This window comes from Bombus affinis, chromosome 4, assembly GCF_024516045.1.
Source record: "Bombus affinis isolate iyBomAffi1 chromosome 4, iyBomAffi1.2, whole genome shotgun sequence".
Classification (NCBI taxonomy): Eukaryota; Metazoa; Arthropoda; class Insecta; order Hymenoptera; family Apidae; genus Bombus; species Bombus affinis.
In genome coordinates this window covers 14,716,898-14,732,104 of record NC_066347.1, presented here as the reverse complement: position 1 = coordinate 14,732,104, position 15,207 = coordinate 14,716,898, and the positions used below count along the sequence as shown (strand labels likewise).

Sequence of the window (15,207 nt, the reverse complement as noted above, 5' to 3'; positions counted from 1 at the left end):
GCGATGAAGAACGCAAGGAATTCGCGTGAAACAAACCGACCAACTCTATCGGGGCTGTACGTGGTATGATGGCTTGCAGTGGCAACGATGCCGATACACAATAACGCGTTAGGTATGAATGTAACGCGTTATCGTTGAACGAAAGCTGTATCATCGTAGGCGCGCCAATTCCTGCTGTTCTCGTTAATGGAAGTAATCGCGAGTCGAGATACGAATGAAACGCAGACGCTGCTTGACGTTTAATATTTATGGATTCTCATAAAGCTTTGCTCGGTTATAGATTATGATCCTTTTTGTGCAGGACGACTCAGCTCGTCGCGTTTACAACGTTATGATCCAGCGGTATACGACGCATACACGACGCCGACGAGGGTGTCGTAACTTGAACGAATCAATGCACCACCGCGCTTGCCTTCCAATGCGACAATCGCTCGCGCGTCACCGCTCTGTCTGGTTTATCCGATGTACGCAATAAAATTTCTATCGACGGTATCCTGTCGTTGGTCAATAACACCGATTGGCTGTTTCTGGTTGGTCTAACTGAATTTCGATGATGAGAGAGCGCAAACAATTTTTTTCTTCCTACGCTTTTATCGTTTTTTAAAAATATATATAGCAAGTTAGAGGAAATGACACGAATATGTATTGTACAATCGATGATAAGTTCTACGTATCACAACGAGTGGAAAGCGTATCTTTGTTAATTTCCTAAGTTTAATGTCGTTTCATGATCGAACAGAAGAATTTTAATAGGACGATCGAAAATGAAAAGCAAGCTGTTAGGTTTACACATAGTTGATAAATCGAAGTTAAAAAGAGTGAAACCGGTTAATTATACTGTACCTAATTATACTTGCCCGACGAAATTGAAAGAATCAAATCCGTGAATTTATGGGAGTTACGTCGGCGTAGGCGGCTACCATTTCGGGTATTAAGCTGGGGATACGTTTTCACTGCAGCAAATCTGCACGGTCAGAGGTTTTCGGCTCTGTTTTATGGCAACGACTGGCATGAGAATACTTAAAGCGCGTAAAACCGTAACAAGCCGAGCTTTAACCATAATCGCTTAACGTTCTTATGATCTAGCGAAGGAAACAAAGTCGCAGAAGCTTCCTAAATTCTAAAGCTTAACTTACACGATTTTAGCGTAAGCAGTACGTATTTCGGTTGCAATAACCCTTAGGAAAGAGGAATATACATATCTGCTCGATAAATCAACTGATAAATCCTATTTCTCAGGATATTTTCAAGCAACATTTTAACAGAATTATTCAGACGTCAGAGTCTCGACAAATTAAGAGTGTACGGCATATTCCAATATTTTCTACGGAATTATTCAAATGTCGTAGTCTCGACAAATTAATTTCTCCCACGATCGCCTTGATATCTCCGTCTTATCGATGTCACGAGTTAATCGAACATTACTCAAAAGGGAAATCAATCGAGATCTCTCTCCCACAGTTACATTTAATATTTATGTTGACTGAACGAAAATTAGTGTACATTGGCGAACACATAATCGTAATCGCTTTCACGGACGTACATATATACACAAGTAATATACCCGCTATACACGTAGGGCTGCAGTAAGTGCATCATTTCCACGTGATTTACATAAATACACGTATTTCAAGCGTTCAATAGAATTAATAAAGTGCAGGAAATCCTGTGTAACTTTATTCGATTATATTTATGAAGCAAACGTTATCGAGAATGTCCAATATTTCGAGTAAGAGAAATAAATTGATATCGTTGATCGAAACGATACCATTCAGATAAAAACTGATCGAAATAAAATGAAAAGAAAAAAAAAAAGGAAAATCGTAATCGTCCCGTTGATAATTGTTTCGCGTTGTTTGCATTGCAAACAATAACCACTCGTATTTAATTGCAGCACTCGTAAATCACTTACGAGATTTATTTCATGCTCCACGATAGATGAGGCCAATTTGTGTATACCTCTTACCATTTTTATTCTTTTATTTTTTGTATCCTCTTACGTCGTAACAATTGTACACCAGCTATAGGCATACGGTTGCTCAACACTTATCGTACAAATAGTGCCTGCATATTAATTTAAATAACATAAATCATTACAATATTATTAAATTATTATTACACATTTATTGGTAGCATTAACATTCGTATTATTGTTGTTCAATATTGTTAATATGTACATCTATATACGCCTCATTTCGATAAATTAATATACATTTTACCACATTGTTTTAATGTTACATAAATATGTATACCATAATTGTATGATTTATTTTTCACGTTTGTTTTCCTTTCTTTGGTATTCAATATATATATATATGTTTAGCATAAATGCATAAACACGGTACCTGGAGCTATTTCGAAAATGTTCAAGCCTTCAAGCGGATACCCGTACTTAACATGCGAGCAACGAGCCGACATAAACACGTATGCTTATTCTACTTTGGACGGTGCACTCGGAACTCCGCAGATTTGCATGTTGACTCACGTGAAGTCTTGACAGTACAGTAGATTAGCCAGGTCGACGTCGACCTTACAACATCCACTTCGAAGACACAGGGCGAACGATATTTAGAAAAATATTACACTTTTCTTTCTACCTGATGTGTGGATCAATACACGAGATATAAAACGTGTCTCGTTAATCTACTCGCGTTCATTTTATTTTGCATATCTTAAATCCGATATCGGGTAGATAAATGGCGCGTAGAACGCGCGAGTTCGTCGCATGCGCATTGATACGCAAACCTGCTTTTATCGAGCAAAATATGCGTCGATTCCAACGAAATTGGACAATTTATTTTATTTTATTTTCGGTACCGTCACGATGAATAGAACAATTAGGATAGACAATAAGACTAAAAGAGACAAAAGTACGACGTCAAATCGTTTGAATAACATTCAAAAACAAACAAAATCGACAAAATGATTTTGTTATATCTTTTGATGCCTGATTGCATTATTTTTAAAATTACCATTACTCTATTGTAAAGACAATTGGTATAATAAATAGTAAGATACAAATGTAATTGACGTATTCAATTTGAACATCGAGTAGGGAAAAATTTTCACAATCTTTGTAGAAAGAAAATTCAGGATTAAGAGAACTTGATAATAATAAATTATTTTCGTCGAAGACAGCATTTCATATGAGAATAAAAAATAATCATACAAAATATATATTTCCTGCTTGGCGTTGCAGTATCTATTTGTAGAGGAAATAATTTCAACGACATACATCGACCAAGTAACGAGGAAATGACATTGCAAATATTTTCTGTAATAAAACCCAGTAAATCATCCTACTGGACGTACAACCATTGTTGCAACACGATCGCTCCAATTAAATAGAAGTAACGACGAGAGAAGACTAGTGATCTTCGTTTGAATTGCGTAAGTGACTTGAAATTAAGCCGGAAACCAGCACATCGATGAAATTGTTTGAATCAAGCCGAGCACCATATCCAAACACGAATATTTAACGAGGTAATACTCTCAGTCTCTGCACGACTTTTTGACATTGCTTTTTTTTTACGGATAAAGAGAATTCATAAAAGTCTTTACAATTCCTAAGAACATTCGTTGAAACTGTTCCACGTATTTTAGCACGCTCAGCAGTGGATAAAGTGGTGACGCGGGAAATTTTAATATCAATGGCGCCACATGCTCGTAAATTTATCTTTGAATTCCCGCTTAGAGAATTAATTACACTTAGAACATCTTTCCTAGTCTAACATATTCGTACATTATTAAAAATATCGATAGATTTGCTAATTACAATATCAACAAAATGTAATCGATAAAACCGTAACTCTACAGATTCAATTTGTTAATTGAAAAAGACCAATTACCTTTTCCACATATTTTTGTTCTTTTCCTTTGAATACACCGCTATATATGTACTGAAAACACATTATTGTATTTACCTTCGTTAACCTTTAACATTTTACCAAACAAGGAGTTTCTCATCGATGAATAATCTATTTAACAAGTTAACCCCTTAAGGAAGAAATTGCATTAATATAACGTTACTTTCTAATCGAATTACGTTACTGGATTCTATTGAATGTACATTGTAATTATGGAAAGGAATATCGTAGATTTTATGAACGAAAAAGCTTCATTTTCTACACAATACCCTTATGTTCTATGGATCAAGAGAAAAAGAAAATAATAAAAGAGCGTAGACTTAGATAGTTTTTAGTGTTTTGATCATCGATCGATCGATCATTTGCATCCCTTTTTTTGGAGAATAGAATTTCCTACTCTAGGAAAATTCTTCGAAATAAGCGCGAAAAAATATTCATCCACATTTCTGTGGTTCTTTGCTGCGTACTTCTCTCGTTTCGAAGCGAGGTGTTGGATTTTATATTAAATTCTCTAGATGTTATTCGCATTTCACGATTTTTTTTCTCCAACCCGTCATTATTCGATATTACTCAGAGTTGGCCATTTGGATCGTTCTTGGCTTGCAAGTCCGCGTTCCTCAGCGTTGATAGGTTGAAAGCACAACAGTCGTTCCGTTTATGGCCTATGCATCAAACGTGAAAGTGCTTTCCGTGCAGACAATATTGTAAGACGGCTTTTAAAGAATATTAGTGTCTCTTGTTTCGCTGGATAAGCCGTGTAGATTTTGAGTGTAGCAAGAATAATGGCAAAGCAACAGATTCGAGGCATCGAATTGTCGAGATGTTATGTAATGAAAGATCGTGGACATAAAATAGAAAGGATGAAGAGATATAAAATAGAAAACGAACTATGCTTAGCTGATATTTTTCTTGTGTAAGAAACGCATCGTTCGACGAATAAAGATAAATGTAGTTCTACTTAAAAAAATGACACTCAGCTCGAAGAAAACTGGAAAAAATGGGCTTCGAGAAAAAGATCAGACATCGTAATATTTGTTATTTTCAACCAACAAACTCTGTCCTGACAAAATCTTCTACATTGATAAATAAAAAAAAAAAAAAAAAAAAAACAAGATGTAAACGAATTTAAGATAAATGGAACAATGTGTATATTTGAAAGAATCGTACTTGTATGCTATGTAGATTTTGTACTATTTTTTGCACGGACTTCAGAACATCCTAATCTAGCGTAGATATGTAAATGCTGTGATGCGAAATTTTAGGAAGATGACGCGAAATTTTAAAGTTACGTAATAAAATACTGCGCGACTAAAATTTCAATTTCAAACATCCATGCTAGTCTTTATCTTGATTTCTTTTACCTATATCTCGTATTTTTCCTAACTTAATAATCAGAATGAAAAAACAAACAGTTGTTTCATTCTTCACTAAGCTGGCTGCTCGTTTAATTATCGTAAATTACTGATACTATCGCCCTTTATTTTATTTGTCATTTCTGCATTTAATTATTCCTTTCCTCCCTTCGCCCTTCTTACGACCAAAATAAAAAAGATTATATCCGATTTACTGTACATTACCAAAGATTCGATTTTTAATCCTCCTCGAACAAAGAAAATAGGCGTAGACAAGGAGGTTCCGTATAATGGCACGTTTAATCTACATCGCTACGTTTCACTTCCGCTTGTTTAACGAGTATACAGGTATTAATTGATAGGTACATAGTGGCCGCAGTACTTTCCATTAAGCGCGACCTATGATAAATGGAGGAACGATGCATTATCTAGGATCGTGTCTTTTACTGACAGCATAAAAACATTGACGTCGTCATTACATGGATATCGCGGTGCCTCAGGTTACGATCGTTTGGCGTTTCCAACCTCGAGGATTCCCCGTCTAAAAGGCTAACCTTATTTTTGCGAAGCGCAATTCCATGCAATCTGTACGATCACACGATTGCATACGGCGATTAGCATATGGAAAAATCGAGAAAACTCAACGTGGTTATGTCACGCTTGTTAGGTTTGTAGAGACGCGTTTAAAATGATTTAGGATTTCGCGAGTGGCAACGGGAATAACGTTCAAGGAGAACTTGGTAATCGGATTTGAAATTGTATTGACAATAGAAAAAGAAGTTGAATTTTTAACAAAAATTGTACGTGCAAAATATTATAATTGATCATACAACTGGTGGAATTCTTGGACCATTTTTCAATTTTCCTATCATGAAGTTTAATCATTTTGCTGTTTGCTAAAATAATAAAATGTAATAGGAAACTCGTAATTTCTAATATAAATAAGGAAAGAATATATTTTATATATATTGATTAATAAAATCTGGAAATCTATCGTTTTGTATCGATAGAGACAGAAATGGACAAAATATCCCCAAATAGCTATGGTGGAGGATTAATTAAGAAAACTTACGAATTAAAATAATCTAATCTAATTCTGATCAAATCGATATTTATTATATCTTTTGTATGTTGGGCAAACGATATTATTTCCAGACCCTTAAGACAGCTTTGGTAAGCTCAACGGCTTACGCGTAGTTTATTTTACGATCTATTCGTCAGAAGGAAACTCACGCGCAAATATTCGACCATGCTTTTAAATTATTCTATCCTGCGGGAAGCGTAGTTTTCCGCACTCGTTAAACCGAACTCCGAAGATAATTCCGGTCGATATTTCCACTCGGAGTACCTTTTCACGCGTTCCCAGTTTCGTTAGTAAGGATCTGGGAACTTCATCGCCGGAACCCTCGACCGACCATCGGACAATTAAGGAAACGAGGGCTCGTTTCTTATCCTCATGGGGCAATAACACACCAATAGCGCTTCATTTGTCCATGATACAAAGAACGTTTCTTTCATTTATGATTTAGACATTATTCGTTTCTGTTACAGCCATATATATATTTCGATTTTATTTCTTTCGAAGTGAGCAGCTTTTAGATTGCTCTGCTATCTAAACTTTTGCTAGCGGAACAATTCTTTATTATTATTTATGGAATACAATGGCGTAAAAAGATTTTAAAAGGTTTCTCTTTTCTAAATGGTATGGTTATATATGTATTTCTTTGTATCTCATTAAAGAAAGGATTCAAATGACTTTAAAGTAATAGGAAGTTAACAGAAGAAAATATCGTAAGAAAAATATAAATAAGTTTGTGTAATTTCTCTCGTTTATCTATCAAATAACACATATTTATAGAAATTCTATATGATTTATAACTACAATATATCTAAACTACATAGCTAAAAAATTAATGTATAATATATATATATATATATATATATATATTACATATTAATTTTATATATATATTCATGTATATATATATATATATATATATATATATATATATATATATATATTCATGAACAGATCAGTAATTATTTTGACATAAGCATTCTTTCCAATAAATATTTTCTGTTCGAGTTGCTATTCATTGTAGTACTCTGTATACTAATCCTACTTATAAGACGCGGAATGATATATGTACACAACACAATGAACACAATCGGAAGCGAGTTCTTAATCTTCAAATTTTTGTGTCTAGTTGTAGTCTAATAACCTGAATGTGTTATTGTCACGGTGATACATTTTTTATTCACTTCGACGTATACACGCGACATAAACATACAAGTTACATTGTTTATTTTTTCAATCGACCAATGTAGATGCTTCAAATGTGATACTCTTTTAAAAATAGTAACAAGGTCGAGCGTAAGAAAGCAACGAAAGAAACAAACATTATATACACAGTATACACAAAGGATTTCAATTCTTTTTCGATAACATGCAATTTTATATAAGCTTACTCAAACACATTAAATTTTAGCTAATATATATATATATAAATATAACATCATTAATGGTATCGTATTCATTAGGTAACTAACTACAAATAAATTTGTAAGAAAATAAGATAAAATATTGTTCAATACCGGACAAAATGGCGAACTGGTGATCGTGGATATGGAAGGAATATGGAACGTGGAGTACTACGGCTTGGAGCGACGTAACTCGTACTACATTGCACATTAGTCGGTAACTTATTCAGAATAAGACGTATTTTCACACCTCTCGAATAAAAACTTTCGTAAATATGATTCACTGTCAAGTTTAACGTAGGTGAACGACGTGACTGGCTTGCCTGAGGACTCGTGTAACAGTGAGATTATTGGCGCGCTTTTCTAAGTTCGGGGCCCCTCGGCTATAGTCGGACGTGACGTCATTGAACTTCGGATTCCTCCGGATTTCGCATCGTAGAGAATGATAGGGCGTTAAATCCACAGTGGATTATATTATTTAATAATATTCGAAGATTTACCGTACAGGATTGTTATGTATATATTGTACGAACTGTTTAGAATATTTTCATTTCATTAGCGCTATAACGAGATACGACTGTCATGATGATATTCACAGGATTGAAACAGCGTGGATATTTATATGCAAGTTACAACCTAACCCCAAACATAGTAAAACATAAATACAAGGTATGATTAGTAATTTTAAATGTGAATTTAAAAAATGATCCTACTGAATATTGAGAATTATTAATATACTGAACAACATTTACGATCTCTGCAAAATGTATATTTACGCTAAATATCTTATATTATAGTTAGTATTGGGTTGGCAACTAAGTGATTGCGGATTTTGTCAATACCACATAATGACAAAATCCGCAATCACTTAGTTGCCAACCCAATATGTATACTTTTAGATTTGTTTCCAACTTTATTTACTTTAGGTTAAAATTATTATATCTGTAAAACTTATATAAATTTGATCGTTAACAGTAAGTTATCAAGTATTTTCAAATCTACCGCTATTTAAAATGTATAATTAATTGGAGTTTTAAGGAAAATATACTTCAACAGTTTGCAACTTTCATAGTAACATTGTCCATGCACACTGAAACGTGATACGAGATTTAATTAATGCATTACTTCGTTTAATTAATATTAACGTACATAAATTTTCAATTATGAAACAGCAAATAATACAACGCTAGCGAAATCCTTAACTGATGTTATATTCTGTCATGTTTGAATGTTTTATATGAAAAATATAATTTTGAGAAAAATGAATGCAACGACCTAAAACAAGTGGAGGATCACGGTAAAGTTATTTCATTTTTAATTTTATCTTGGTTATTGCATTAGTAGAATTGTAGCTGCGTAAACCATTGATTTAACGAATATTGTAATGAAACACAAATATATTTTAGGTTACTTGCTATTTGCAATTAACGTCATCAATTATTATTCCACGATAATTTGACCCATCTCTTCATTTTCTTCAAACGATAATGTTACAAATACTACATAAAAGCATTTCGTATTACAAAGCTTGGTAATCGTTAAGTATAATTAAGAACTGACCTATTCATTTGATATTGAAAATAATTTTTACTTAAAGCTTCGATAGAGGTAAGATTCAATCGTGGAATTTCCTTGAAGAAAAAACGAGACATTGATACTATTATCGTGAAGAGAAAACCTTCCGCGGCTTAAAGCTCTTTCACAAAGCTTCGAGAAACTCATTTTTCCGAGCTTGTACGCGGCTATCCGACCAGTGGAGATTTCCAAGCTCGATAACTTCTTATTCACATCATTCAGTCACTCTGAAATTCGTTATTGGCATTATAATAAATTCATGATATTGAAATCTCCTTTTTTCATGTGTTAATCTAGATGCCCGTGTAAAAATGGAAACTCTCTAAAAGGGGAAGTAATCATAATTAATACGTAAAAGTGCAAAAATATACAAAATGTACACTGAATATGAAAATATATAGAATAGAACATTCATTACGATATTCGGTACTCGAGATGAATTTTTGCTTATGTTTCACTTCTTTAGTTATGTTTATGAAAATATAAATTTCCATAAACATTTTCTGTTTAGTGATAACAAATGATAAAAAACTATTCCATTGAAACTGTTGGTTATACCAATGTATTAGATAGATAGACAAATTTTGCCGGTCTTGCATTACATGAAATAAAATATGATGGTGTTCAATAGAAACTAATTCTACAGAATAACTACAGACGTCATACTTCGATAATATATAAAAGGACGATGGCTTTTTGATTATTTTATGCCAATAATCGAAGTGGGGAAATATCAAAGAATGAAATCATGTGTGTCGCTGTACGAGTTCAAAAAAGGTAGAGGTACAAGCTTGCAACGGCATTTATCCAGCGTATGGTAAAGCTATAAATAAAAGAACATGCTAGTGATGGTTTATTTGTCATCGCCCTGAGAATATTTCGCTTCAAGACCAATCGTAGTTAAATGTCAAACGTACTTACTGACTTCATAAGCTCTAAGGACTAACATTCTCTGCAGAGGGATCAGTTAAGAAATAGATGGAAAGGAGTCGTAAAATTAAATTGTTAATGCAAAGTATGAGGTCACATTTTTTAAATAATGGAAAAGTTCGATGCAACTTAACTACGATCAATACTAATACAACGAACAATAAAACATTAACACGATGAAACTTAATATGACTGTATAATAAGCAAATGTAGCCTAAAGCTACTGCAGCAACCCGAGGTTTATTTCAAAGAAAATTGAAACGAAGTAAGTATGCATAGTGTTTGAAGAATAGTATGAGATGCATTTGTTCCATTCTCGTGTAAGACTGCAGAAATGAGAAGTTGTGAACCCGACGAAATTAAGCATGAAACGAGAATTTGCTTTAAAAATCAAATATATGAGTATGGCAGTAAGGAAGGTAAGGTAGAAGTGTACAAACATTGATATCAGAAGTTATTATAGTATAATGGAAGAAAATAAGAGATGAATTAAAGAAAATATTATATTACTTAATATTTTTTTAGAGGCAGGAAAATTATAAACTTTTATTGATTGGAAGAAATTAAGACAGGAAGGTACATTAAACTGGTAGGAAGCTATAAATTATGTATATTAAACCATATATGAATTTACGAGGATCCTTTTAACAGGTTAATTCTTTTCCGTCCTTGATGTTCAATGTCTAACGAAGGAAATTATTCATGAAGCGAGATAAGAAGTAGTTATGAATTAAAACCATGCGTGTGCGATTTTATTCCTGTGGAAGAAGTATTATATGTAGAGACGAATAGAATGTCAGAGACGCATGCGATGAATGTAAAATAATCCTCGCATCTATTTGAATAAGAAATTTTCTGCAGAACTTAGCTAGATTATGACTGACGCAATTTCTTTTAATTTTCAGAAATATTAAATCATATACTGCAAAAATCAAATAGTTTTGCCATTCTAGAAAAATAATTTATAATCTGCTTATCATATTATACACTTCAACGCTATTTATATAAATTTACAATCTTCACAATCCACAATTTCTTATAATACAATAAAGTACAAAATATGTGCCAATAAAAACGAATATAAACACAAACGTGATATGTCAGTATTAGGAATGCATTGTATTCGAAGCAAAAATCCTCTTCTAGCAGAACAGAATATAGGTACGTAATGGTACAATAAGCTTGATAAAATATTATTCTTCAAATCAACATTAATTGCAACGTAATATTTTCCCAAGCCATTCAGTTTTACTGAGTCACTAACAAACGTTTCGTAATGGAAACAATCGGAATTGGACGACGCTCATGCATATCATGCATATTCAGGACGTAGCGCGATAAAAATGACGAAACATCCCCGGTTCGACGTTACTTATATTCCCAGTACGTCCTACGACGATATATCAACGTCGCTACACCGTTCAACGAATTTTTCACGCGGAAAATTGCTTCCCCTCTTACGCATCTTCCCGATGTTCTTCACAGTGCTTCCTATTTCTAGTCGCATAAATACCTTCGCGACCGAATCAGCCATTACTCGACCGAAACTACTGGAAGCATATCTCTGTCTCACGGTTGGAAGCAGAGTATTTGCTGACTAATTTACTATCCCTCTGGAATAAGCTTTATGGATATTTGAAGTCATCTCGCTCACACTCGTCCTAAGGCGTATACTCTAGATCGTGCAAAGATGAAGATGGGCCACAGTATGAGATATAGCATAGAGGGTATATGGGGGAAGCATGAAGGATATCCACGATAGCGTCGTTGGTGAGGCATGACGAAGCAAGGGTTTGCCACTCGAGGTTGGAGCTAGTGTCGAAGGGGAGTTGGAACGGTTCGTTGGACGCGGCGAGACTCTATATACTTCCCTCTGTGGGCTGAGGTTTCCGCGAGCGTAACGCTACCGTGTAAAACAGATGTAGCTGCGTACTGCGTTTGAATTTGAAATGTTCCCTACTTGAAGTCGTAATATGAAGGGGATTTACGAAAGGCGTCTAACCGAGGTACTCGAATCGAGGATTTTAGGCGGCCAACAGAGAATATCTGAAGCCTCTGTATTGGTAATTACGCGACCTAGGTCGATTTATGTCTGACCTAAATTAAATCCTTCCAAGCGTAAATTTATCTATCGGTATAAGCGAAGGAACGCGACATGTGGAGTGTAAAATACATTCTGCCTTTAAAGGGTTGTTCTGTAGATAGCGATAGAAGCAAGAGCGCTGTCACGTGACGGTAGATAAAAGATTAAGTTCTTCTGCCGTGTATATTAGAGTACATTAACGGGGGAATCTATAAATGTGACATAGGAATCGAATTAAGGACATTACCCGTGGAAAAAGTTCTCGCTGCTAACTCGAACCTTTTATCGAATCCTGTCTCTCTCTCTCTCTCTCTCTGCAATTTGCAATAATGTTATTAGCGTGAAAAATGTTTTCATCAAGCGTAGAAAACGCTATAATTTTTGTCAAAATTGATGAGTTTATAGAAATTTAACAATAGTACTAATAATACATTGAAAAGAAACTCACCCGTGTTATGTATGCAAATAACACTAATGATAAAATGTTAGAAAATTATGGTCCTCGAGAGACCTCGTGTCATGCGGGAGAATTCAATTTCTGTTTCTCGTTGAGTTGCTATCCTTCGAAATATGTACCGAATTGTTCGTTATCCGGTCGTTCTGTTTGCATTAGACCTAGAAGGGAAGTTAAGGACACTGACGAAATAGAGTTAATCGCGCTAAATTTACATAAACCAAGAGGATCGGGTGGAAGGAGATGTTGGAGCGCGGTTAGTGGGCGGATAACTATGGCGACCAACGCGAAACATTTTATCGCAATACGGTAGCGAAACTATGGAAGTACATCGGCGCGAAACGTTGGAGGTGTCGAGAAAGTCGATAGCTGCGATCAGATTCACTGCCAAATTTAAATTACATTTGGGAAATTCACTCGATCAATGGCGCAGTTTTACAGGGGAGACCGAACGACTGTTAATTTCAATTAACTCGAACGTGACAGACGTTTACAAATGGAACGGGGCATAATGTTAAGGAAGGGAGAGAGGAGAAGACAAAGAACACAATTAAATGCTAAACATTTCCCATTACGCGTTTGGAAATAAAGTTTAGTTTTCAGCCCGAAGAGATGGGAATAATTCGCGATAGAAAAAGAGGATGTGGAAGGGTGTTACGAGGCTTAGTGAGTGTCATAGACGTCGAGGAGCAAAGAGAAATCACGATGGCGGAAGTGACGCGTTGAAGGGAAAACTACGATAATGAGAGGAAAAAAGGAAACGAGTAGATGAGAAAAAAAGAATCTCGGTAGGATCGTGGAGCGCAAACAAATAATTGGATGACTGAAATGGGAATGAACTTTTCTAATTATTCATGCGGTTGCGTGTTTCTCGTCTGCGTCGCTTTAGAAATTAATCATTTTTATTTCCACTCGCCGAGCGCACAAGCGATTAACTCTCTTCTTGCGCGTCCTTATTCATTGCTCTATTTCCCGTTGAAAATTCCCAGACTCGTTTTATGGCGTTCCGAGTGAGCGAAATTTCTAAAAGGTTACGGCGATAGTGGCGGGTTACCTGTCGGCGTAAGATGGGAGCAGTAAAGGTGAAAGGGTCAAACGAGGGATAGATATCTAGAGACGATGCTAAGAAAGACGAACGCGAGAAGATCGAACGATCGAATATCGCATAAACGAAAACGTGTAAGGACAGAGCTGAATTTTCTTTTCCCTTCTTATGTTCAGTAACTTCGTCGTGCGTAAAAAGGTATAATATATGATGATATATGCTTAATATACAACGTGTCACAACTTTACCAGCCAAATGTTGATGGAATTTTCTATAGACATGAATAAAAAAACATGTTGCATAAGTATAGGATGTTTGCGATGTTCGTTAGGAAATACGAAATATGAAAAGAATATTGTAAGACAAAAATAAATCTACTATAAATGTAATCGTTGCTGCTAATACGAAGTTCATTTTAACTTAGCTTCGTCTCAGTTCGTCATGAATATTGGTACTTGTTTAATATATCGCTTTTACAAAGTTACTTATTCGCAGGCCCAGAAATTATTCTCTTTGTATTTTCAATTTTTGTCAAAAATAATTCCAGTAAAACTTCAAACGATCTATGTTTATGCAACATCTTCTTAAATCCATAATTCTATGGAACTTCTTGACAAAATTTGATCGAAGAAACTGAAACATCTGATAACGTATAAATATATAATACATGATTGTTATAAACATAATATATAATATATACAGATATGTAATAATGCAATTTTCTACGCAAGATCTTTCACCAAAATATCGAAATCTACCGTCTGTTTCTCAACGTATACGCCACACACCCGGTTCACGATCAATCATCACGATATTACCGTTTAATCCTAAAACGAAATAATCGTTCCATGTCATCGAGTTTTCTCCCTTCGCTAAACCGACAATCGGCCGCATCGGTATTTGTAAATTCACTTACGACGGTGCTTCTAACTTAATCAGTGTGCCCAAAACAATCTCCCTCGCTTCGACCAAACATCCCCTATCGAAATCGTATTCGCCGTAGGGTAATCGGTGATCCCTACGACTTTCCTCCCAAAGAAACTGTCTTCGATGTTTACCTGAGGGTGAATGGTACTCACGAGGGTAGGGAAACTCGTCGATTTCGCGGAGCGAAGAGAAAAAGCGAACGAAGATACGAGCGGGACCGATGACAGAATGAACGAACGGACGAACGAACCAGCAAACAGAAGAACGACAAGGATGACAGAAATGAGAGTAACGATAGAAAAAGAGAGAAATCTGGGAACGGTGAAAGGGAGGGAGAAGAATGATCGACGTGCAATAAGATGGAAAGAGAAGAGAAGAGAGGGAAGAGAGAGAGAGAGAGAGAGAGAGAGTAGTGAGAGGGCGACGTAGCGGGTCGACAGGAGGGTTTGGAGCGGCGTGAAGAGCGAGAGGAGGAAACTCGACGAGAGGTGGAG

The 15,207-nt window shown here is 35.2% G+C and overlaps 1 protein-coding gene and 1 long non-coding RNA gene across 6 annotated transcripts in view; one reads left to right on the top strand and one right to left on the bottom strand.

Annotated features, from left to right (window-relative positions):
• The window catches only part of LOC126915559 (uncharacterized), a 34,834-nt gene extending 26,911 nt beyond the window's left edge, over window positions 1–7,923 (bottom strand). Inside the window, exon 1 of the long non-coding RNA XR_007710254.1 lies at window positions 7,814–7,923. This is a non-coding gene — a long non-coding RNA (uncharacterized LOC126915559). The remainder of the gene's footprint in view (window positions 1–7,813) is intronic.
• Window positions 1–15,207, top strand: part of LOC126915553 (dual specificity calcium/calmodulin-dependent 3',5'-cyclic nucleotide phosphodiesterase 1-like) — a 212,929-nt gene that overhangs the window by 97,155 nt on the left and 100,567 nt on the right. The window lies entirely within an intron of this gene.